General features: G+C 45.9%; 1 protein-coding gene across 4 annotated transcripts in view; it reads right to left on the minus strand.

Moving 5' to 3' along the window:
• The window catches only part of SH3BP4 (SH3 domain binding protein 4), a 157,076-nt gene extending 136,248 nt beyond the window's left edge, over positions 1-20,828 (minus strand). For 2 of the 4 annotated variants that reach the window (XM_030580552.1, XM_030580549.1), the window contains exon 1: positions 5,489-5,641. The gene's annotated coding sequence lies outside the window, so the exon portion shown is untranslated. Of the gene's footprint in view, positions 1-5,488; positions 5,642-20,750 lie in introns of those variants that run through there. The other 2 variants (XM_030580548.1, XM_030580550.1) reach the window with 2 other exon arrangements.
• Positions 20,829-24,122: the final 3,294 nt, after the last annotated feature.

Genomic DNA, 24,122 nt, shown 5'->3' on the forward strand with positions numbered 1-24,122 from the left:
TCCGCAGACTTGCTGCCGAAGGCAGCCTGCCTGCCGCCCTCACAGCGACCAGCAGAGCGCCCCCCCGTGGCTTGCCGCCCCAAGCACGTGCTTGGCGTGCTGGTGCCTGGAGCCGCCCCTGGATCAAAGCCCAATTTATAACTACAGCAAGGTAGGGCAGATTGATTTAAATCAGGCAATTTAAATCACCAAGTGGAAAGTCTCAATGTAAATAATTGGTTTTAATCAACTTTTCCATTTGTACTTCAGTTATTTTCTAAAGAAAAGTGCACTCTCGCTGGTTGATATAGCCATTAAAACAGGGGTTCTCAGACTTTTGTACTGGTGGCCCCTTTCACATAGCAAGCCTGTGATTGTGACCCCTCCCCCCCTGCCCCATGCACTAAAAACACTCATATATTTAACACCATTATAAATGCTGGATGCAAAGAAGGTTTTGGGATGGAGGCTGACAGCTCACAACCCCCTGAGGAGTCCCAACCCCTAGTTTGAGAATCCCTGCATTAAAACAAGTTGATTACAACCAAATGGAGTCTTGGAAAGTAAGTTTCCCTGGTGGGTAGAGTCACACATTAATAATTTGAGAACTGAGCCCATTAGTGCTTAGGCAGGCAAAAGCTATAAAATAGGAGTGTCAAATCACCAGGCGGGGCTTAGTGGATGATCCTGATGAAATCAGGAGACACCATCCTGTAAATCAGAGACTGGGTCCCAATGCCTGTGAGGACTTTGCTAGTCTCTTTCATCCAATAGCACAGCCTCTGGGACTCCCACAGGATCAAGTCCTTAATACAGTACATGACCTATGCTGCCTATTTCTAAAGCTTGACGTCCCAAGATAGATATTTTTATTATATAGAAAGCAGCCTTTAACTCAAAGTTTTCAAGAGAGGCTCATTGATTCAGCATGTTTGTTTTTTATTTAAAATAGTGTTAGAGATCCTCATAAGATTGTGCCTTCACATATTTTGTATTATTTCAGATTTCATTTTAAAACAGATTTTAAAGGAAAAAAACTTAAAAGGAAAACAACCACTGATGTTTATGCACTGTGAAGCGAAGCCTACAATTTGGATTTAGCACTACAGTCTGAAAGGAGGATTTTGCAATATTAAGCAACTAACAGGCACAAGTAGTAATGGTCCCCTACATTTAGAAGAAAGCTTGTCTCTTGAAGTACTGCCTTTTAAACATGGGAGCTCTCTCATACTGTTAACTGACCAGCATGTGGTTCACAAAGCACTGTCTGAAGACATATTGTTCTGGTGGCATGGAAGAGCAATACAAAGACAATACTAACTTCAGTAACAAAAAAAAGGAAACCTAATCATAAGTTGGCTGAAGCCTGTAGGACCTGCTTAGACAAATCAGTGAGTAAAACTAGAACAGCTAATTTCTGAATTATTTTTCAGCTGAATGAGCCATAAATATAGAGGGTCAATGTGTCATTCAACTGACGTTTTATTCCCTATGAAATCCTGTCTCCACAGAAACTTCCACATCTCTTCAGATAAGGCCCCCTACAAACTGCCTTTCAAGGGTCTCCCTCCCAATCAAGACCTCTTGGATCTTACTGAGAGTCAGAAGAAGTTGACTAGGCAGGGAACCACTGTATTTACACTGTCAGAATTCTGACATTTTATGGTCTGAGGAATACACAGTGGAGCAATGCAACGGTTTCATACCGGGTTACTCTGTAACATGCCGTTGACTGCACGATACCACTACAGGGAACCATCCCAGTATAATGAAAAACGTCCCTAGTTACACTTCGAAGGTATTTTGAGTCAGCTAGACCATATGGTTTAATTTTGTGGTAGAGATGGCCCTATCAAAAGAATGCCAGTATTCTGAAGTATACCCAGAGTTCCATTCAATAGAGCAAGGGTGGCCTGAAACCATAGCGGATGGGAAGGAAATAATTTAAAAGGGTGAAGAAAATGACGTAGCTCGGAGAATTCTCCTACTGCAAGTTTCCACTGGCAGTTTAAGATGATTTCTAATGGACAGATCTTATTGGCCCTGCAGCCCATGTAACTGCCTAGATAAGCTGGAAAAGCTACAAATGCAGGCAGACAAGAAAATAACTAAGCCTCAAACCTATATTTTGAAAATATGTAGAAAATATAGCTATAAAGTTATTTTCTCATCTTCCATCTGTATGCACCTGTCAGAATCATGTGAACGAAGACAGCAATACATAACTATATTTACCCAGACCTGCAGAAGAGCTCTATGTCAGCTTGTCTGTTTCACAAACACAAGTTAGCCCAATAAAAGATATTCCCTCACCCACCCTGTCTCTATTTATCTGACACATTTTAATATATGAATTCCTTTGGCCAATAGTCCTCAAGCATTATCTTCACCAGGATTGGTCCTGCTTTGAGCAGGGGTTTGGACTAGATGACCTCCTGAGGTCCCTTCCAACCCTGATATTCTATGATTCAGGTACAACGGCATCACGTGCAGTATAAAGCAGACTTAAAATAACTGTGTAAATGAGCTTAGAAGTTTTTAGCACTAGATCCAGGGGGGAAAAGTAACTTACAGGACTTACTGGTACTGCTGGAGTCCTGCAGGGGGCATGGCCTCATCCAGAAGAGGTGTGGCCTCATCCAGAAGAGGTGTGGCCTCTCAAGATTTAAAGGCCCTGGGGTACTGGCTGTGCCTGAGAGCCCCAGGGCCTTTAAATCAACAGGGGGCTCCCAGCTGCAGAGGTGACCGAGAGCCCCTGGGGCTCAGGGGCAAATTAAAGGGCCCAGGACTCGGCTGCCATGGAGCACCGGGCCCTTTAAATCCCGGCCCCAGCCCAGCAGCCGAGCTCCAGGATGGATTTAAAGGGCCCGGAGCTCCTACCGCTGCAGGGAGCCCCAAGCCCTTTAAATCCCGGCCCCAGCCTGGCTGATGGAGCCGCCGGTGGGATTTAAAGGGCTCTGAGATCCCTGCTGCCATGGGAGCTCTGAGCCCTTTAAATCCCAGCCCCAGCCCAGCCACCAAGCTGTGGGCAGGACTTACAGGGCTCTGGGCTTCCCGCCACTGCAGGGAGTCCAGAGCTCTTTAAATTCCCGCTGCGGAAGCCAGTGCAGTCTGGCACAGCGTACTGGCGGACTGGCTTGCTTTCATCTCTAACTAGATCCCAAACTGATTTATTAAACCATCAAAAAAAGTTCTAGGGGCCTTACCAATTCATTGGCCTCCCAGCAGTAAGTGAAGACCACCAAGTGGCAAAAATAATCATACACAAACACAACAACCAGTCAAAGCAGAAAGATGACCCCTTAACAATAGACTCCCACTTGTAACCACCTCACAAGAAAGTGAGGCCAAAAAAAGTTAAGGCTGAAAACCTTTCCCAGTGGAATCCAGCTAAAGCCTTCTCCAGTCAACCAGACACTTCTCTTACATTCCACATCTTTGAAAAAAGCCCCAAACACTAGATTATCTGCAAATAAAGCATTAAGAGATCCAGTCTATTCTCCACTGCCACACAGTCCTTTGTCATTTCCTCCAACCTCGCCCAGCCTCCATCAGGTCTACGCTAGAAAGGTTTTTGTGGGATTGTGGTCTCCATTGTAATAGGGAGGTATAATTCTCAGTACAATAGATGCACACACACTGGCTCTGCTCCAGCTGGCGTCTAAAAAGAGCGGTGCTGCCATGACAACACCAAGCACCAACCTGGGCCAGGATTCTATCTGGACAGCCTGAGCTGCCACACTCAGGCTGCCATGGCCACACTGTGTTTTCACCTCGAGCAGAACCTACCTAAGTACATCTGCATAAGCCATCAATTATGTCTCACAGCTGCTCTGTAGACATACCTTTAGCTATACCAGCAAACCCTCCGAGGGTTGATGCAGCTTATACAGGCCCAAGAGAGTGCTTCTGTCTGCACAGCTAGGCACAGCAGAATTAAATTTTATATAATTTCAGTGAAAAACATCTGCATTTTTAATTTTTACAGTTGCAGGAAATTATGGGGCAATGGGAGAGACAATAATGAATGACAGCAGACATTGAGATTCAAGAAGTTAAAACTTCATAACCATTAAAACCAATCGTCAGCATCACACACCAAAAGATATAAAATGAATAGCTTCAAAGCAAATGCTAATAAGTTCTCAAGCAGCACTTTTCTAGCTTTGGCTACCTGTAAATTTCTGTGGTCATCAGTTTGCATGTTTATCAATACTTACTGATAAAAATCTAAACCTTCCAAGCCTATATTTACCTTATACCCATTCACTGAGCAAAATAAGGTATACCAGCGAAAGAACTTTTATTCCAATATAAACTGCCTCTACAATAGAGCTTTTCCCAGTATAGGAAGGTCATTAAAAATAAATAATCATATTCCAAATTGACAAAACTATTTTGGCAAAAGTTTCTGCTGTAGACTAAACCTAACCCCTCTATTCAACCTCCATGCTGCTCCCTACATTGTGCAAAAGTGTGAAGGACAATCAAAACAACATGTTACCAGTAGATTAATTCCCAAGAAGCCTAGTAACTCAGTAAGCCTCAGTTAACCACTCCCTGGCCTACCTAAGGTCAGTACGGCACAAGTTAGTTTGCATGTTAATACACACACCATTTCCTCACTCATCTCCCAAAAATACTGAAGAGGCATCTCTCAGTAAGGCAGATAAAACAAATTTGGGGTTTCTGCACCAAGACATGTTAATGTGAATTTTAAGAAGTTACACACAGCATGTGTCTGAAGTGAACGGGGAGTCCAGTGGCACCTTAAAGACTAACAGATTTATTGGGGCACTTCTTCAGGGTTTTTTACCCATGTAAGTTTATGCCCCAATAAATCTGTTAGTCTTCAAGGTGTCACCGGACTTCTCATTGTTTTTGTGGAAACAGACTAACACAGCTACCCCCGGATATCTGAAGTGCTTTGCACAAAGCAAACTTAATCCTTAATTACTGTCCCCATACGCTAACCATAGTACAAAACAACACCTCATCAGATGTATTTTGAAGACAACAGGGTTTGATGCTCCTCTCAAGAGCAGCTCCACTGAACTCAATGGAATTACACTCAGGAGAATCAGCTACTTAACTTTAAAACTCCTTTTCTGATTGTTAACCAAGCATCCCAGAAAAAACACCATCTTTGGATGAGATACAGCTTGCAAAGTGTCAGATCACTGCATTTCCAAACAAGTTTGGAAGAGAAATGCTTGAAAATATCAAGCTTATAACAGCACTGCCAATCTCAACCATAAAAAAAAAAAAAAAACACACACACACACACACACACACCCCAGATCCTCCCAAAGAAATCTTAAGAAAAACATTAGGGTCCTTTGCGTTTGTCGGCTACTTAGAGCCTTTAGTGTGCACTTGGTTCAAAACTGCAAGCTTCTCTCTGCAAGCACAAGGAACAGAAACTTTCATTTACAAAAATAAAGCAAGCTGAAATCACTTGACCCCAGGAGCTGTAACAAAGACGGCCACCAAATGTCACAGTACTCACCAAAAAGAAGTCATGAGATGGTAACATCGGCTTAACAGGAAGCTAGTTCAACCTTAACCATAGATCAGCTCCCTAACGAATGTGCAAGCTGTTGACCAAATCCCTTTTCCTAAGACACCCTTTGCTCGAGCATGCCGTTGGGCTTGACCACAGAGTGGTGAGTTTAAGTCCCATGCTAGGGTCAGTGCTGCACAGGCTGAGAGGTTATCCTGCCATGGAGAGAGCAAACAGAGATCTCCTTGGTGTCAACAGATGGAAGTTAAGGATCTCATGACACTTTTGGGGTACAAATGTGAGGGGGAACGCTAGGATCCTCAGTCATCCCTCAATGAAACAGGCTCTAATATGCAAAACTGACTGTGCCTATCGCTGGAGTGCTCAAAGGTTGCTTCATTGTCAGATGACTTGGTAAAATGCCAAGACAATTTGAGTAGGAAAAATCCCCACTAAAACCAAATTCAACTGTTGGAGATGCTAAGAATAAATCTCTCGCCTTGCCAGGAAGCAAGTATTTGGGCCGGGAGGAAAGGGGAGGGAGTCTACAGAGAAAATGAGAGTTGGGCAAAAAATTAAAGGGAAAAAAAAAAAAAGTATTTGAAAGCATCTACAATAACTAGAAAAAGAAGCCATTTCAGCTCCTGAAGGCACTTTTATGTCTTATTATTTATTGCCTCTAACAGAACATGGGCTGTAATTCATATCTCTAAAAGTTACACATTCTGCAGTTTGTTAATTACACACAGGGCTGTCCTTTATGTCGATACATGAACCCTCTGGGTACTCCAGGTACGTATATCAGATTCATAACCTCAGTGGTGAATGCTGCAAGAGAAAACTGTCACCAAGAGCTGGAGTGGTGCCCTCTGACACACTCACATTTATTAAAGTCAACCAATGTTATTCTTCAAAATCACATATACGGAGGATTTGGAGGGGGAGGAGAGGAAGAGGAGAGAGAGGTCTCGTGTCAGCACCCTGACCGCATTCTTCATCCCCTCCATGGATTAAAAGATGTTACAGCACCTTCAGCAGCCCCTGACGATGAAAACCCAGGACCTGAATGTTGGTGTGTTAGCGGGGTTAATACAGATGTTGTATTCATGTTTTACTCACATGTGGGGAAAAAAATGGTAGGTAGCAATTCCAGCTCTTCTAGAGAAAGCCAGGCAAAATTACAGCTGTGTATAGCAATCTGCTCCTTACAAATATATACTGTATATAGCAGTTCATAAGCCGAATTTTATTAGTAAAAAAGAGAAGCACCAGAGAAGGGGGTCAGCTCATGAATGGGTATAGAGAGGAAGAGGTGGAATACAGCCCCTCTCCCCAACAGAGGGAGCAGGGAGAGGCAGCACAGCCAGCAAAGACAGAAGGGAAGAGGCAGGGCCAGCATCTCTCTGCTTCTGGCCACCCGGCCCATTGGAGCAGGCTGCAGCCAGGTCAGAGACATCCTCCTCTGGCCCTCCCCAGATAAGGTGGGAAGGGATGGGATGGGAAGAGTGTGGGGGTCCCAGGCTAGGGGTGGGGTCATGTGGATGGTGGTCACAGGGGGTTACTCCCCTGACTCCCAGCTTCTCCCCCTCAAAAAATTTCCCCACCAGTTGCTGTCCCGGCCCCTCAGGGTAAGCAGCTGGCATACCGGGACACTTTGTTTACCTCAAGCATCCGCAGGCAGGCAGGTAAGCCTAAGTAAACAATCTCGGCCCACCAACGGCTTATCCTGAGGGCCCGGGAGCCAAAGTTTGCTGACCCCTGAATTATAGGGTCGGCTTATGTCATGGTATAATTCCCCACTCTGAACCTTAGCGTCCAAAAGATGGGTACCAGCATGAATTCCTCTAAGCTCAGTTACCAGCTTAGAACCTGTAGCGCTGCCACCAACCAGGAATTCCAGTGCCTGGTACACTCTGGTCCCCCCCAAACCTTGCCCAGGGACCCCCAAGACCCAGATCCTCTGGAACTTAACACAAGGAAAGTAAACCCTTTCCCTCACCGTTGCCTCTCCCAGGCTTCCCCTCCCTGGGTTACCCTGGAAGATCACTGTGATTCAAACTCCTTGAATCTTAAAACAGAGAAGAAAATTCACCTTCCCCACTCCTTCTCTCTCCCCCTCCCAGACTCTCCGTGAGAGAGGCAGTAATCCTAACACAGAGAGAAATTAGCCTCTCTCTCCCCCTTCCCTCCTTTCTCCCCACCAATTCCCTGGTGAATCCAGACCCCGTCCCCTGGGATCTCACCAGAATAAAAAAACAAACAAACAATCAGGTTCTTAAACAAGAAAAGCTTTTAATTAAAGAGGGAAAAAACAGTAAAAATTATCTTTGTAAATTTAAAATGGAATAGGTACAGGGTCTTTCAGCTATAGACACTGGGAATACCCTCCCAGCCTAAGTATACAAGTACAAATTAAAATCCTTCCATTTGCAAATAAAGAAAACAAACACAAGCCTAACTCGTCTTATCTACTCACTATTCTAGACATATAAGAGCCTGTATCAAAGAGACTGGAGAGAAACCTGGTTGCACATCTGGTCCCTCTGAGCCCCCAGAATGAACAAGCAAACACTAACAGCACACACAAAAACTTCCCTCCCTCAAGATCTGAAAATATCCTGTCCCCCGATTGGTCCTCTGGTCAGCTGACAGCCAGGCTCACTGATCTTGTTAACCCTTTACAGGCAAAAGAGTTATGAAGTACTTCTGTTCTATTAATTCTTACTTATCTGTTTATGACAGCTTATGAACGGGTTATAAAAAAAGATTCCATTTTTACTTATCCGTCTTGGAGGGCAGGGTTGGTTTATAAATGAACCAGCTTATGATTGAGTATATATGGTAAGGTAATACTTGAGAAAAACTAAACATTGTTTATAAATTTAAGAAGTCTCACTTGACAGCAATTCCTGGTAACACACAGACAGTGTTACCAGCTTGACTGATCAGCATCTTACTGTTCAAGTACTTCTTTAGTTTATGTATTAGCATCTGAGAGAATTCATGTGCACTGAATGTGTGGAAGCAGCACGGCCCAGTGGATAGAACAGTGAACTATAAGCACTTGGATTCTGCTACTGGCTCTTCCACTGGTCTGATGTGAGATCTTGCCTAAGACACTTTACCCTTCTATGAATTGTTTCCCAGCCCACTCATTGTCTGCATGGGTTATTTTGACTGCCCGCTCTTCAGAGCAGGGTATGTATCTCCCTGTGTATGTACAGGCCCTGCACAATAGAGCCTCAGCGTCTCTATGTAGTACTGTAATATAAATAATAGTCAGTTGCCGGAAGTGATACATACACACCAATTCCACAGCCCTTCTCTTCTGCCCTGACCCCGCTCCATCACTCAGTCAACATCTGGTATGTAACTTGGACTCAAACAGTTGCCATGCAACAAACAACGCTAACAGCAAGCACATAAAAATACCTTGCGAAGGGAAACGTTGCACAGTAAAGTGGCCTAGAATTGCACCATTAACATTTCACTCTGTAGCCAGGCTCCCCTATAAAAGCACACAGGCATGGCATTACTTGGGCAGCCACTGCTATCTTGTCAAGATACAAGGCCAGATCCTTGGTTGGTGCAAATCAGTAAGGTCCCATTGACATCACTATATTAGGAGATGGGACAATAGGAAGATGTTTAATCCAGACTCTTGTCCCCTAACAAAACTACATGAGACTGGGAAGCCCAGCAGATGCAACAACTACAATGAATGACATTTTTTTCCTGGAATAACCACAAGTAGGTTTTGGGGACTGATCCTCCTGCTGTGAGCCAGTACCAGTTAGTCACCAAGAAGTCAACATTTACCCACAATGACGGCCACCATCTGAGCCAACACACCAGGGATCTCCAGAGCTACAAGTATGAGCTGCTACAGCTTAAGCTACGCAGAAAGAAGGTCCCTAGCATTGGGGCAGTGACAGACTCACTGCATCTGTGGATTAGACACAGAGAGGGACCCTGACCATCCATTCACCAGTGAGCTACAGCAGCAGGTAAGTGTTCTTTCAGATATCAGTATGGGCAGAAAACTACATGCAAACAGCAACTACTGCGCTTGTCTGTGTTAGTCAGGGTTTCTGAAAACCTTGTCCAACGTTCCAGCTTTTATTCAAGAAACCCCTGAGAGCTCTCTACCCAAATGCTGTTGAACAATATTATACCCTTTCCAATAAAGTTCAGCCAGGGTCCTGACTTGAGATAGGTAAATATCCAGCTTGCCTGCTGTTTGCAAAGCTCAGTCACCAAGGATGGGGGCAAAAGGCGGCGGGGGGGGGGGGAGAATGGGGGAAAAAATATAGCAAGAGCATCAGAACACAGGAATTAGGTATGTATTTTTTCTATTTATTTCAAAGGCATCTGCCTTTAAAAATTCCTAGTCTTTGTACCAAATATGAACGCACTAGAACTTGCAACACCCTCTTGGAAAAAAATTGTATGCAGATGCTCTTTTTCTAGACAAGGTTACGTTCATATTTTTCCTGACCTCCAATGCTGCATAAGTAGCACTTCATACACAAACCAATTGCCTCAGCATAGAAAGGTTTACATGTTATAATACAATTAATGAAAGGCTTCTTGTGATATTTAAATGCATTTCTTTTTTTAAAATAATATGCTATTACTAAAGAATTAGATTACAGTCTCATCTAAATAATCCCAGCAGGTTAAAAAAATACTTACTCATAGACTCTAGGACTGGAAGGGACCTCGAGAGGTCATCGAGTCCAGTCCCCTGCCCTCATGGCAGGACCAAATACTGTCTAGACCATCCCTAATAGACATTTATCTAACCTACTCTTAAATATCTCCAGAGATGGAGATTCCACAACTTCCCTAGGCAATCTATTCCAGTGTTTAACTACCCTGACAGTTAGGAACTTTTTCCTAAGGTCCAACCTAAATCTCCCTTGCTGCAGTTTAAGCCCATTGCTTCTTGTTCTATCATTGGAGGCTAAGATGAACAAGTTTTCTCCCTCCTCCTGATGACACCCTTTTAGATACTTGAAAACTGCTATCATGTCCCCTCTCAGTCTTCTCTTTTTCAAACTAAACAAACCCAATTCCTTCAGCCTTCCTTCATAGGTCATGTTCTCAAGACCTTTAATCATTCTTGTTGCTCTTCTCTGGACCCTCTCCAGTTTCTCCACATCTTTCTTGAAATGCGGTGCCCAGAACTGGACACAATACTCCACTTGAGGCCTAACCAGTGCAGAGTAAAGCAGAAGAATGACTTCTCGTGTCTTGTTTACAATACACCTGTTAATGCAGCCCAGAATCACATTTGCTTTTTTTGCAACAGTATCACACTGTTGACTCATATTAAGCTTGTGGTCCACTATGACCCCTAGATCTCTTTCTGCCATACTCCTTCCTAGACAGTCTCTTCCCATTCTGTATGTGTGAAACTGATTGTTCCTTCCTAAGTGGAGCACTTTGCATTTATCTTTATTGAACTTCATCCTGTTTACCTCAGACCATTTCTCCAATTTGTCCAAATCGTTTTGAATTTTGACCCTGTCCTCCAAAGCAGTTGCAATCCCTCCCAGTTTGGTATCGTCCGCAAACTTAATAAGCGTACTTTCTATGCCAACATCTAAATCGTTGATGAAGATATTGAACAGAGCCGGTCCCAAAACAGACCCCTGTGGAACCCCACTTGTTATACCTTTCCAGCAGGATTGGGAGCCATTAATAACTACTCTCTGAGTGCGGTTATCCAGCCAGTTACGCACCTACCTTATAGTAGCCCCATCTAATTTGTACTTTCCTAGTTTGCCTATAAGAATATCATGTGAGACTGTATCAAATGCCTTACTAAAGTCTAGGTATATCACATCCACCGCTTCTCCCTTATCCACAAGGCTCGTTATCCTATCAAAGAACGCTATCAGATTAATTTGACACGATTTGTTCTTTACAAATCCATGCTGGCTATTCCCTATCACCTTACCACCTTCCAAGTGTTTGCAGATGATTACTTTTTGCTTTACAAACCAATTTCTGCTTAAAGTGAAAATAGAATTATGTTGTCAAGCACAGAGTCAAAGACTGGGTTTAAATCACTCCATAATGTACTATCCTAATGTATATTTGATTACAAACAACAGCAATTCTATTTTAAAACAGCAGTCTTCCAATGCGTACACCTACCCACACACGGAAAGTCACAAGGCAGGAAGAAATCACTTCCTGCACCTTGCAAGCAACAAGATTATGCCCATTTCAAACAGCAAGGTTAAACTTCCCCGTGTACCAGTCAGAGGCAGTGTGTATAGGGCACTGGGCTGGTACTTGGAAGGTCTGGGTTCTAGTCCCAGCTCTGCGATTGGCCAGTTGCATGACACCAGGCACGTCACTTCCCCCACTTTATGCCTCAGTATCCCCATTTGTAAGTGGAGGTAATGATGCTGACCTCCTTTGTAAAGTGCTTCAAGATCTGCTGATAAAAGCAGCATGTATTCTCATTTTCTAACAGCTGGCATAGCTGCAAGCGTACTACGGCAAAGGGTCACCTCCACCCCTACTTGTCCTTCCCATACTGCTAGATCCTGGCATGGAAGAGGTTAAGCACCAGCGTTTCAAAGGTGCAGTGTGATCAGAGTTTTTTGAAAATCCCAAAGCTATTTGACATTGGCTCCCACACACTCTCTCCCCCAGGTCACGTCTCCAACGTGAATGCTGTCCACCACCACCTTCCGTCTTCTGTGGTTGCGACATAATTATAACACTTCCACCATCCTTTGGATACCAGCTAATCTGGTGAGGTTTCTGACCTAGCTGGCTCTGTCGTCTTCTTCCTGGCTTCCCTGCCATTTTGCCCGATAGTACAAAGGCTGGAATCAAGTCGCTCTGCGATCGACAAGCTACATGTCCACTGAAAGATGTTCTTCTTTCACCTAACGTCTCAAGTAACTGCTCTTTTTAAACTCATCTTTCTCGTCGCCCTTCATAGTTTTGGTCATCCAGCTAATTTTTAAACACAGTTTAGAACACTGAGTTGTGTCTCAGTGTCGAGTACTTACATCCAGATGTAGCCCTTCAGCAATCTAATACAGATCTGTAGCTTTCAATCTCAGCACCACTGAAGCCTTTTTTTTTTTTTTGCAAGCTGTATCCTCTCTTGATTTCATCTTCCAATCCAAGAGGTAGGCAACACCTCTACCTCAAAAGTCAAGTAGTGGACCAAAGGAATAGCTTCCCCTAATAATACACCATCTAGGTGTATTTGAATAGTGGTTCCCTCTACTAGTTTTAGATGTAATGGCTTGCAGTTTCACCGAGTGACCCCTTTAGCTGGGTCTTAAGAGCAGCAAGCCCTTGTTATTATATCCTTCATTACATCCCCCTCCCTCACACACGTTCCCTCTCCAGGCTAATGAATCCCAACTTTGTGATCTCATCACACAGAACTCAGCCATGGTTCTAATCATGCTATTTGCTTTTCTGCAAGCAAGCCTTTTCAATCTGATGTATTTCATGAGGCGAGGTAAACTGAACTAAACACAATGGTCAGATGACAGCCAAATCATCAGTCTATAGGGCATCAGAGAATTGACTTATTCCCTAGCCCATTTTTAAGGCAACCATGCTATGCCTGGATTCTCTAACAGTTGCTGTACATTGGCCACACATCTGCACTGAGCCATCCAGGATACCTCATAGATCTTTTCCCTGAGTCAATCAGACTATTTCTTTAGAAGTCTGGAGACAGAATGTGCATGACTATTTCTCTGGCACACCTATGAATTGCCTGTATAGCCACTCAAAATGATGGCTCTTTGACACATGAGCCCTCTCTTGGAAAGCTAGAAGCAAAGGAGAAACAGCTTCTCTCCACAGCTCCATAGCACATGCATCATGCCAGCATCACTTGACAAAAGCATGAGGGCTGGATCCAAAGTTAATGAAAACATGGCAACTGCCATCTCAGCCAACACCCAGGACTGGACAATGAACCTCCCAACTCAGAGCAGGAGTCTCTACAGCTGGAGCTAGGCTCTCAAGATGAGAACAGTAAGAGATTAGTATCCATTTTGGAAGAGGCACAACGAGCATGCTATTGTAACCCACTGGTCAGTGGATGTCAAACACCCATTAGCTTTGAAGCAGTCCCCATACACTGTACAGAGTCCTTCTGCGTGCAACCCAGAATACAGCAAAAATTGTGAAAGTGAGCTCTCGGCCCTCCAGTTGCATCAATTGTGCACTTTGTCTAAAACAAACAAAGAAGATTTAGCAGCAAACAGAGGAAGTTTAGCTGTCAACAGACCAAAAATTAAAACCTCTCAAGGATGCTGTAGCTATGTTGGTACATAAGACACGCTGGGTGAGGTAAATATCATACATTACCTCACCCACCTTGTCCAACTTATCAAGGGGTCAAACCACTGTTCAGAATCATAAGTAATTTTGCTAAGAGAAAAGTTTCTTTGGGAAGACAATGCTAGGCTGCTACTTCAGCCTCTACACATACATCGGAGAGATTACTCAAGCTCAGGAACCAGTCCTTAAACTGGCACAGCTCCACTGGACTTCACCAGAGCTACGGTAGTTTACAAGAACAGAAGATGTGGCCCCATATAACGTCCTGCAAACCCTCAAACAAGAGACTTGTGCACACACGAAGCTTTGAGCAGGTGCGCTGTCCCCCTGGCATCAATGAGCCAAATCCTGACCCAGTGCAACCAATAACTGTTTTGCCATTTACTTTTGCAGAGCCAGGATTTCACCCAACTGGCCTACTCACCTGCTTAGATCTAAGTGCCCTATTGAGCTGGATCTAAACCACATGACTGGATTTACACAAGCAGTACTAGTGACATTACACAGACGGTTAGGTGACTGCTGGCCTGGGTGAAGAACTAAAGCAATAAAATTATAACTCAAAACCTGCACTAATCCAGAAGGATGTTCTCTCACCCCATGTATCGAAGCCCTCTGTTAACATGATCTAACCACCACAATACAAACAAAAAGGATGAAGGAGAAGAAAATCTTAAATCCAAGCAACAGTCAAACAGCTGACAGGTGAGGGCAACAGAAGCATTAACTTACATCTTTAAGAATGGTGCTTTGGAGACATGTTTATTTTGGTAGCTGATCATCACCCACAACAGGTAAGCCTCATCCAACTGGCAGAGATTACCTCAGACAGAACCTGCATTTAATCAACTGTCAGGGTATTGTGCAAGCCTGTCTCCTAGACCAGCGTTTCTGCTTCATGGGGGCAACCTACTCTTACAGGCTCTGGCTTGAGGGTTGGATTCCAGGGAGGTTCTGTTCTTGAGGAGGAAACAGGAGGATTAATGTCAGATACTGCAGGGCTGGGCTTTCATTTTGCCAATACATTTAGCCAGCAAGTTATATTTCAAGCAACGCATGGAGTGTTGTCTACACATCTACCGCACTGCGTGACACCCTGCCACACAGAAAGAACAACAGCCAAGCCAATGAGGACAGACTCACTGCATCACGAAGGAAGTCTGGCTCATTGTGCCGGTACTGGGAGCATCACATCAAGAAACATGGGCGGTGGGGAAAATTAGCCTGTCCTTATACAAACCCCCTCTTTGTTAGGGGAAGAGCCATCCCCGCCCACTCCACACTGCCATGGGAATCTAAAGGATGGTCATCAGAGAGAGTCCCCGTATGGGAGCTCTGGTCCAGACAGAAGTGGAACTCCTGCTTCACTGAAGCGCGTCAGCAGAAACATGGAAGGTGGCTGCGTAGTGCGCACACATCATATTTAATGTATAATAGGAGCATCAAGAAATAGGCATAAAAATGTACTGAATCCCCCAGCCATATTATTGCAGCTCACTCTTTCCCGGGCTGCTCAGATCATGGCTGTATTTAGGATGGGAACCAAGGTGAATTGAAGAATTCCAGCAGGCTCCAGTGCAGGCCCTTAGAGCAGGGATAGGCAACCTATGGCACGTGTGCCAAAGGCGGCACGCAAGCTGATTTTCAGTGGCACTCACACTGCCTGGGTCCTGGCCACTGGTCCAGGGAGCTCTGCATTTTAATTTAATTTTAAATGAAGCTTCTTAAACATTTTAAAAACCTTATTTACTTTACATACAACAACAGTTTAGTTATTATTATAGATCTATAGAAAGAGACCTCCTAAAAACATTAAAATGTATGACGGCACGCAAAACCTTAAATTAGAGTGACTAAATGAAGACTTGGCACAGTACTTCTGAAAGGTTGCCGACCCCTGCCTTAGAGTGAGCTCTTCAGCGGAGAGATTGTGTCTATTCTACTTATCGGTAAAGCAATTAGCGTTAGTCTGGATGCTAGATAAATAACCACAACAACATGTAACCTCTCTATGGTAAATCCTACTCACCCTCTCCCTCTATCCCTAATCCACAGATCACCCACTCACTCCTTTCACCTCACCCAAAGCCCAGTGCAGGAGTAGCCAGGCAGCATACCCTGACAGGCAAGAACTTCAGGCTCTGATGACAAAATTCAGCAGTTCCCACTTTGTCCCTATGTTGACTGTTTGCTTTGGATCTTGAATACAAAACTCCCACTGCTTGCAACATGAATACCCAGCAATTCAATGCAAAGCCCCCAGTCATGGAGGGAATTAAGGAGTAAGAAGGGAATGCCATCAGATGAACAACTGTAGGCATCTCTCTGCTATTCCAGGAACCCTTATGAAATATATTGTCCACAGTTCTCAGGGGGCTTTCTGCTCCCCTTCTATGGATGACATTTTTAAATTTAGTGTTTTAATAGATCAAGTTCGAAGAAACAAGGGAGAGGGGTGGAAATAAACCTAAGTCTTCAAACCATTTTTTAAAGTTTCCAAATTCCTGGATCAGGCAAAGCTTCCAAAGTAACTTCCAAATGTGCACCCCAAATTTCTGAGAAGGACAGAGCTCCACCCACACCATCCGACTCCACATTTAGGATCTGTTATTTATTCACCTCTGAAACATCGCTACCAAATCAAACTACAGGTGAGGCTCCATTTCCCAGGCTAACAGGTCCTGCAGAATGTAACTCTCTGAAATGCTGGATCAAGCAGGAGCCATGGAAAAGCAGCTTCTCGTACACATTCAGTGCAACAGCCTAGAAAGCAGGAATACTGGGGATGTCACAATACTGAATCACTGTGAGATAAGCAAGAAATCAGACCCACCCTCACATCTGAACAGTTCAGGCTTAAGATTGAAAGACATAACAAGGGTCAGTGCCATCATTAAAGAGGACTGGCACTTTTTCCAAATCCACATTGCATTTTAGAAAGAACTATGGCACCATCTTTTGTTATTCAAGGGTCTCTCCTAGTCAGTGTTTCCTGTAATCCGATTGATACCAAAAGAGATCTAGATGCAATTATTAGTCACAAATAGCATATGATTATGGGCCTGGTAACAATCTTAGTGGCTTCCCATGTCAGTGGGATCTGATGTAAAGTGTGACTAGGCCCTATTTGACTAAAGGAGCGATAACAGGAAGTTTTGTCTTGACAAGAGGTTGGGGTTTCTTAACAGGATGGACAATATGTGGGAGCAGTTAGACAGTTTTTGTACAATAGTGTCTGGCTCTCAGACACTTGGAACTTGCTTTGTCTGTTCAGAAATGCAAAGTGCAAAAATAACCCGAGTCATTTTAGGGCTTTTACTCAATGCCAACTTTTTATTACTATAGAATCGTAGAACATTAGGGTTGGAAGAGATCTCAGGAGGTCATATAGTCCAAACCCCTGCTCAAAGCAGAACCAATCCCCAACAAAATCATCCCAGCCAGGGCTGTGTGTGTAACAGCAGCACCTCAAAACCCTAACTGAGACTGAAGCCCCACAGTGCTATGTACAAACTGGGACAGAGTCCCTGCTGCTACGATGTTTCAGTTTAAAACAGACAAGGCAGTCATCCTGGCAGGGAGAGTCACAGACGTGAAATGACTTGCCCAACGTCACATAGCAGGCCAGCTTCTGATTCCCAGTCCTGTGCTCCATACACTGTGCCGCACTGCCCTCTCTCTTTGGGGTTAGACTGTTTATCAATATTTGTAAAGTACCCCTTAGCTACAAAGGGTTAGTCACAGGAGATGAATGCTAAGGGACCTTCCACACAGAACTATCATCATTTTACAATGTATGTTAAAAACATAGCTTAATTTTCTAAAAGACACAGATCTGTAGAACTGACTATGTACCAAAGCAGGCTCACTTTCCTGTTGGAGAACTGCACAAGTGTTTTAGAGAACTAGTGGAAAGAGCTTCCTCCGTTATATACAGTAGAAGTTTGGCAGAGTTAAGTTACTCGTCAATAAAGGTTATAACAGTAGTTGTTAAGGAAGTTCTCACACACACACACACACACACACGCCATCTGTATGGTGTCAGCTAGCAACTGGGATAGTTTAAGATTCCAGCACTCCTACAGAAGCTTTAGGTCCTTCAGAAACACAATATTCCACAAGTATGAGAAACCTCTTTTCCCTATCTGAACACTAACCTTTTTACATTTCCTTCACACAAACGCACGCTTTGGAGCAGGACTTTGGAGCGGAGCCCAGAGTTGGAGCTTGGAGCAACTCCAGAGCAGTGGAGCTGCAGGTTTTTGCCTGGAGCTGGAGCAGAGCTGGAGCACAGCTCCAAAGCCCAACTTTGGAGGCAACTTAAAACTTGTGTTTCCTAAGAAAATACAAAGAACCTCAATAACAGCCTGAGGCCTTGGCTACACTGGCGCTTTACAGGGCTGCAACTTTCTCACTCAGGGGTGTGAAAAAAACACCCCCCTGAGCACAGCAAGATACAGCGCTGTAAAGCGCCAGTGTAAACAGTGCTGCAGCGCTGGGAGCTAATCCCCATGGGGAGGTGGAGTACCTGCAGCGCTGGGAGAGCTCTCTCCCAGCGCTGGCGCCGCGACCACACTCGGACTTCAAAGTGCTGCCGTGGGAGCGCTCCCACGGCAGCGCTTTGGAGTTTTGAGTGTAGCCAAGCCCTAATACAGTTTCTGTCTCCATGCACTGCCATTTAATTTGACAAGAGATTGAAGGATTTAAGAGTATATTTATGCCATGCCACTCCTGTAAAAAGGTGTTGTTACATCACACAGGCTGTCAACAGCTAAACAAATCATCCTTTGAAAATTCAAGAGCTCCCTTCCATCCAAGGGTTCCAAAACAAAGCAAACCTCTGAACAGAGAAACTGCCTTTTATAAAGAAACAAACTACGTTTTAGAGACCCATCAGCAGATCCTCACGGTTGTAAATGGATTTGACTTCAGTGAAACTATGTCAATGAGCTAAGTTTCTGCCCTGCCCCACTTGGGTTCACTGCCTCACTCAAAAAGCTATCAGCTGAACTGATTTCCCCCTTTAAACAGGGGATAGCAATAAACTTAGTTCTCCTTATTTTTATGACATGAAGTAGAACATAACCAGGAACACAGTGATATCGTGTACTGAAGCAAACCACAGCTAACCAGCGATAAAAGTTGAATATGCTGCTGCATTACTCTTTGGCAGTACGGGGGAAGAGCTCAGTGGTTTGAGCATTGGCCTGCTAAACTCAGGGTTGTGAGCTCAATCCTTGAGGGGGCCATTGAGGGATGTAAGGCAAAAGTCTGTCTGGGGATTGGTCCTGCTTTGAGCAGGGGGTTGGACTAGATGACCTCCTGAGGTCCCTTCCAACCCTGATATTCTATGATTTCCCTACTTCCACATGCAGGTTTAGCTCAAGCAGAGCCTGGGAAAACTCATCCCATCTCCTTCCCCAATGAAGATTTCAGCTGTGAAGCCCAGAAAACAGGCAGGGGTTTAGATGCAGCCACTCCTCTCCCCTGACTCTCCATGACAGTAATAAAGTCCATCACAGTACAAATTACCTCCCAAATCCCCCTTTAAGTAAAGATCCTGTCCCTGAGCTCAGAGACTGGCAGGAGATGCCAAGAGGAGACCCACCCCTGTGCCCACAAATGACCAGGAACTAAAATTCATTTAAAACATGGACAAGCCACTGTAGGGTACAGGAAAGGGAAACTTTGATGGTAGAGAACACAATGCTCCCCCAGGAAGCCCCCAAACCCAGGTGACACCCACCCCCACCCCTTTCGGGTTTAAGGTGACCAGATGTCTCAATTTTATAGGGACAGTGACAATTTTGGGATCTTTTTCTTGTATAGACTCCTATTACCCCCCAACCCCCTGTCCTGATTTTTCACGCTTGCTGTCTGGTCACCCTATCTAGGTTTCATTTGCTAAAGCCCTGAGACAAGCTTCACATGACAGGAGACTGGGGGATGGAACAAAACAGATTTGACCCTCCCAGAGACACCACCGCAGAGAGCCCCACTCCCCGCTAGCTGACAGCCTGGGGGGGGGGGGGGGGGAGTGCACAAAGCCACCTCCCTGTTTACACCAGCCTTGTCTCCAGGGATTTCAGTCCCCATTCATTCCACAGCAGTGGCACAACCTCCCCCCCACACACACACTTTTACACTAGCCTGGACTCTCCTGGAGTGTGTTCCCCACTTACAGCCCACCAACTGCCCTGACTCCAGAGCACTCCACTGCCCGTTTACACCAGCCTGCATCCCGCGTTACTCCCCACCAGCTGCCCTGACTCCAGAGCACTCCACTGCCCGTTTACACCAGCCTGCATCCCGCGTTACTCCCCACCAGCTGCCCTGACTCCAGAGCACGCCACTGCCCGTTTACACCAGCCTGCACTCCCGCGTTACTCCCCACTTACAGCCCACCAGCTGCCCTGACTCCAGAGCACTCCACTGCCCGTTTACACCAGCCTGCATCCCGCGTTACTCCCCACCAGCTGCCCTGACTCCAGACCACTCCACTGCCCGTTTACACCAGCCTGCATCCCGCGTTACTCCCCACCAGCTGCCCTGACTCCAGACCACTCCACTGCCCGTTTACACCAGCCTGCACTCCCGCGTTACTCCCCACTTACAGCCCACCAGCTGCCCTGACTCCAGAGCACTCCACTGCCCGTTTACACCAGCCTGCATCCCGCGTTACTCCCCACCAGCTGCCCTGACTCCAGAGCACTCCACTGCCCGTTTACACCAGCCTGCATCCCGCGTTACTCCCCGCTTACAGCCCACCAGCTACCCTGACTCCAGACCACTCCACTGCCCGTTTACACCAGCCTGCACTCCCGCGTTACTCCCCACTTACAGCCCACCAGCTGCCCTGACTCCAGCCGCTTGCTCCCCGTTTACACCCGCCCTGAGCGCGATGCGAACCGGCCGGGCGCCCCCGCCTTACCCGGAGGCGCGCGCTGCTCCCTGCGATGGCCGCGGCGCACGGTGCCCAGCGCGGGGGACCAGCAGCCCCGCCCCAGCGCAGCCAGTCCCGCTCCGGCCGGCCAGGCGAGCCGCGCTGATGTCACGGGCGGGGCAGGCAGAGGGCGGTGCCAGCGGCGGTCACTCGCACGGCCGGGGGCGGAGCGGTGCCCACGTGTGTGGGGGGGGGAGAACAGCCCGCGCCAGAGCCAGGCGGGGAGGTTTGGGGCTCGCTAGGCGGTGGGAGCCGGAGGCGAAGGGGCTGGAATGGGGAGTCGGGGGAGCCCCGCTGTAACGGGGAGGACACGGAAAGGGAGGGGAGGACTGTACACACAAGCCCCCGTGCAATGCATGGGAGAAGACAAGGGACCATGGCATGCATGAGCTCCCGTGCAAGTGAGAGGCTAGGGGAACCGTGCACACGAGCCTCCGTGCAAGGGAGAGGACACAGCAACCTTTCCCCACTTTTTCCAACAGAAAAATGGAAGGAGGAAGAGGGAACAATATTAGGGGGAGAAGCAAAAATATTTTATTAAAAAAAACCCTCAAAAGACGCAAACCCTTTTATGAACATGTTCCTGGCTTACAAACGCTTTTGGTTAATTAAATGGATGGATAATTTTTTGGCCTGTTCATCTGCCTAGTAAGGGACCAATACTTTACTCCCCCCCTTCCTGCATCACCAGGGTGTGGGTGGGGAACAGGAGCACCAGGTTAGGAGGATGGGAGCAAGACTGAGGCCACATCCAGACTAGGTATTAAAATCGATTTTAGATACGCAACTTCAGCTACGGGAATAACGTAGCTGAAGTCGAATTTCTAAAATCGAGGTACTCAAACCAGTCTGGATGGCGCGGCATCGATGTCCGTGGCTCTCCGTGTCGATTCCGGAACTCCGTTCGGGTTGATGGAGTTCCGGAATCGATGTAAGCGCGCTCGGGGATCGATACATCGCGTCCAGACTAGACGCGATATATCGATCCCCGAGCAATCGATTTTAACCCGCCGATGCCGCGGGTTAGTCTGGACATGGGCTGAGAAGTGGTTCTGTCCGCATTGGCGTGACAGCGGGGCCAGCGAGCTTTGCGAGGGGCAGAACAGATTACTTTCCTCCCCCACCCCCACCTCTCGCAAGAGGGCATCAGGGAGCAGAGTGTGGGCTTGTCTACATGTAGCAGTTGCACTCATTTTACTTAAATTGGTCTAATAACCAATGTAGTTAAACCAGTTCAAACCCCTTTATGGACACATATACACTGGTTAAAAGCTGGCTCCATCTGTGTAGTTTGCACTTGCACACTTGCAATGAACCCCTAAAAAAATTCAAAGTTTTCATCAATTATTTTCATAGGAGACAAAAACCAACCACCTCCCTTCCCAAAGAGAATCACAACTTTAGTTAAATTTTTGCGTGCAACTCTGAGTGGCAGTCTGGCTTCTCTCTGGGACTGGCTGGTAAGCATTCAGAGACCATCACCCCCTCTTACCATGCTGAAAACACCTCTCTATTCTAGCAATGCTGGTGCAGATCTTTTCATTTCCCAGCATTTATTAGTAACAAAAGTATTTCCTCTGCAAATGGCCCTTCCTAATATTTATGTCGCAGAGGGTACCTTGATGAAAATTAGTTCATGGAAATGCCAGGAGCATGTGAACCTCTGGAACAAGGCTGCTGTCTTGGTTTCTAAATTTAAAAGACGGTATTAAACGGAGATCTGTGGTGTTCACATTCAAAATGTTTTCTTGGTGGATCTGTGAGGTTAGCAGGGACTGTCTCTTGCTGTGGGTGTGTCCTCACTCCCAAGTTTGCTCAACTGCCCTCATGTTACTTCCCTGGTCTTAACTTGTCATGAGAGATAGCAGCTACACTGAAGAATGACTGTACAGTTGCTGTAATGTCCAAACTCAATTTGATGAGTTGTATTCAGGAGACACATGAGCCCTTGTGTTTAAGAGCTTCCATATATAAAATCAAGTGGCTTCCTTTTGTGTTGCAAAGTAGCTGTGGGTGCACTTATCTGATTTGTATCCACAGCCCTGGGGCAGTTTCATGTTTGGTCCTTAGAAGCAATATAAACACAAGTCCCTGGAGTTATTCTGTCTTTAATCCCAGGATTGCACAATCTGGCCCTTTGTCTTTTATTTGCCTGGAAAGAGCCATGCCTTTTAAGGCCAGAAAAGACCACTAGATACTCTAGTCTGACTCCCTGCACATTATAGGCCATGGAGACATTATGCCATTGAACAAGACAAATACAATCATAAAACTAGGATTAAAAATAGTGGGCCAGATGGAGGAAAATACTTCCAACTTTTCAGGAGTAAGGTATTCCCTCCTCCTGGGGAGGAGCAGCTGGTCTGGCCTTGAGATCGGGGATCTACCAGAGGCTGGGACCACCCATGAGGTGTGCCTGTACCCCAGCTCTGCTTTCCCCGGCAATATGATCTCCTTGTATGTTTCCTGCAGAAAGAGCTCTCCAAGAACTGTGACAAAGATTAGTGTGTTTGCTATTTAACACACCAGATCATGGCAAAAGCTGAATTAGGACATTCAGACTTCGGAGGGTGGGTGCACCGGTTACTCAAGATGCGTCCTCGATTGAGAGCTAAAATCCTAGTTTAACCCAAACTATCTTGGTCAGATGTCAGGTTTAATCATCGTGAATATCAGGACCATATTGTTATTAATCATTATTTGTGTTGCAGTAACACCAGGTGAGCTCAGGGCTCTCGTGTGTTAGGCACTGTGGAACACATAATAACCTGGAGTTTACAATCTAAATAGACAAGGCAGGCAAAGAGTGGGAGGGAAAGAGTCTTGCTCAACAGGGCCGGCTTTAGGCCAATTCCACCAATTCCCCCGAATCGGGTCCCGCGGCTAAGAGGGCCCCGCGCCCAGTGGCAGAGCCGCCGGGGGGTGGGGCAAGTGGCGGAGAATCCCTTCTCTGGCTAGAGGCTCCTTTTGAATTTTTACTCACCCGACAGCGCTCTGGGCCTTCACTCGCTCCGGGTCATCAGCAGCACTTCGGTGGCAGGTGAAGGACCCGCCGCCGAAGAGTAGGAGCGCCACCCGGTGAGTACAAGCCCCACATGTTTTTTTATGTTTTTTGGTTTTTTAAGTCATCCCTGCTGGTGCCCTGTCGAAACTGTTCGAATTGGGCTTCCTAAAGCCAGCCCTGTTGCCCAAAGTCACAGAGCAGGTCAATGGCAGGTCTTCTGACTGCTAATCCAGTGCTCTGTCCATTAGGCCATACTGCATCTCAATCAGGTTGATTGTCCCTTAAGTTTTATAGGCACCTAACTGCGCTTTGGGCATGTATGTCAATTTGCATCTGCATTTAGCACCAGGTGGGCT

The sequence above is a fragment of the Gopherus evgoodei genome, chromosome 11 (genome assembly GCF_007399415.2).
Source record: "Gopherus evgoodei ecotype Sinaloan lineage chromosome 11, rGopEvg1_v1.p, whole genome shotgun sequence".
Classification (NCBI taxonomy): Eukaryota; Metazoa; Chordata; order Testudines; family Testudinidae; genus Gopherus; species Gopherus evgoodei.